Source organism: Babylonia areolata, unplaced genomic scaffold, assembly GCF_041734735.1.
Source record: "Babylonia areolata isolate BAREFJ2019XMU unplaced genomic scaffold, ASM4173473v1 tig00009138, whole genome shotgun sequence".
In the NCBI taxonomy this organism is placed as follows: Eukaryota; Metazoa; Mollusca; class Gastropoda; order Neogastropoda; family Buccinidae; genus Babylonia; species Babylonia areolata.
The window spans coordinates 5,001-7,500 of NW_027468463.1; positions in this window are offsets into that span (position 1 = coordinate 5,001).

Below are 2,500 nucleotides of genomic sequence, written 5' to 3' on the forward strand. Positions count from 1 at the left end.
CGTCTTTCTTTTTTTCACGGCGCCTGAACGATTTGGGCAATTCTCCACAGCGCGTTTACTTTTTATCCACAACCTTTACCTGCCTTTTCCTCAGCGAGCATGCCAAAGTTGAGAGGAAAACGCCGTTTGGCATGGACAGGAGCAGGCGTTGACGACCAGGTCTTTTTTTTGGTCTTTTTTTTTCACAGCGCCGGAAGGATTCAGGCAATTCTCCAAAGCCGGTTACTTTTATCCACAACCTTTACTGGACCTTTTTTTTCTTTTTTTCCTTTTTTCTCTCTCCGAGCATGCCAAAGTTGATAGAAAACGCGGTTCGGCATGGACGGGAGCAGGCGTTGAGGAGTAGGCCTTTTTTTGAGGGCCCAGAAAGTATTTTGGCAATTTTTTACTTTTTTATCCACAACCTTTACCTGCCTTTTTTTCTCTCCGAGCATGCCAAAGTTGAGAGAAAACGCCGTTTGGCATGGACGGGAGGAGGTGTGGAGGAGTAGTCCATTTTTGAATGGCAGCGGAAAGATTTTGGCAATTGTAGCGAGGTTCTTCGGACTTTTATCCACAACCTTTACCTGCCTTTTCCTCAGCGAGCATGCCAAAGTTGAGAGAAAACGCCCTTCGCCATTGACGGGACCAGACGTTGACGACTACGTCTTTCTTTTTTTCACGGCGCCTGAACGATTTGGGCAATTCTCCACAGCGCGTTTACTTTTTATCCACAACCTTTACCTGCCTTTTCCTCAGCGAGCATGCCAAAGTTGAGAGGAAAACGCCGTTTGGCATGGACAGGAGCAGGCGTTGACGACCAGGTCTTTTTTTTGGTCTTTTTTTTTCACAGCGCCGGAAGGATTCAGGCAATTCTCCAAAGCCGGTTACTTTTATCCACAACCTTTACTGGACCTTTTTTTTCTTTTTTTCCTTTTTTCTCTCTCCGAGCATGCCAAAGTTGATAGAAAACGCGGTTCGGCATGGACGGGAGCAGGCGTTGAGGAGTAGGCCTTTTTTTGAGGGCCCAGAAAGTATTTTGGCAATTTTTTACTTTTTTATCCACAACCTTTACCTGCCTTTTTTTCTCTCCGAGCATGCCAAAGTTGAGAGAAAACGCCGTTTGGCATGGACGGGAGGAGGTGTGGAGGAGTAGTCCATTTTTGAATGGCAGCGGAAAGATTTTGGCAATTGTAGCGAGGTTCTTCGGACTTTTATCCACAACCTTTACCTGCCTTTTCCTCAGCGAGCATGCCAAAGTTGAGAGAAAACGCCCTTCGCCATTGACGGGACCAGACGTTGACGACTACGTCTTTCTTTTTTTCACGGCGCCTGAACGATTTGGGCAATTCTCCACAGCGCGTTTACTTTTTATCCACAACCTTTACCTGCCTTTTCCTCAGCGAGCATGCCAAAGTTGAGAGGAAAACGCCGTTTGGCATGGACAGGAGCAGGCGTTGACGACCAGGTCTTTTTTTTGGTCTTTTTTTTTCACAGCGCCGGAAGGATTCAGGCAATTCTCCAAAGCCGGTTACTTTTATCCACAACCTTTACTGGACCTTTTTTTTCTTTTTTTCCTTTTTTCTCTCTCCGAGCATGCCAAAGTTGATAGAAAACGCGGTTCGGCATGGACGGGAGCAGGCGTTGAGGAGTAGGCCTTTTTTTGAGGGCCCAGAAAGTATTTTGGCAATTTTTTACTTTTTTATCCACAACCTTTACCTGCCTTTTTTTCTCTCCGAGCATGCCAAAGTTGAGAGAAAACGCCGTTTGGCATGGACGGGAGGAGGTGTGGAGGAGTAGTCCATTTTTGAATGGCAGCGGAAAGATTTTGGCAATTGTAGCGAGGTTCTTCGGACTTTTATCCACAACCTTTACCTGCCTTTTCCTCAGCGAGCATGCCAAAGTTGAGAGAAAACGCCCTTCGCCATTGACGGGACCAGACGTTGACGACTACGTCTTTCTTTTTTTCACGGCGCCTGAACGATTTGGGCAATTCTCCACAGCGCGTTTACTTTTTATCCACAACCTTTACCTGCCTTTTCCTCAGCGAGCATGCCAAAGTTGAGAGGAAAACGCCGTTTGGCATGGACAGGAGCAGGCGTTGACGACCAGGTCTTTTTTTTGGTCTTTTTTTTTCACAGCGCCGGAAGGATTCAGGCAATTCTCCAAAGCCGGTTACTTTTATCCACAACCTTTACTGGACCTTTTTTTTCTTTTTTTCCTTTTTTCTCTCTCCGAGCATGCCAAAGTTGATAGAAAACGCGGTTCGGCATGGACGGGAGCAGGCGTTGAGGAGTAGGCCTTTTTTTGAGGGCCCAGAAAGTATTTTGGCAATTTTTTACTTTTTTATCCACAACCTTTACCTGCCTTTTTTTCTCTCCGAGCATGCCAAAGTTGAGAGAAAACGCCGTTTGGCATGGACGGGAGGAGGTGTGGAGGAGTAGTCCATTTTTGAATGGCAGCGGAAAGATTTTGGCAATTGTAGCGAGGTTCTTCGGACTTTTATCCACAACCTTTACCT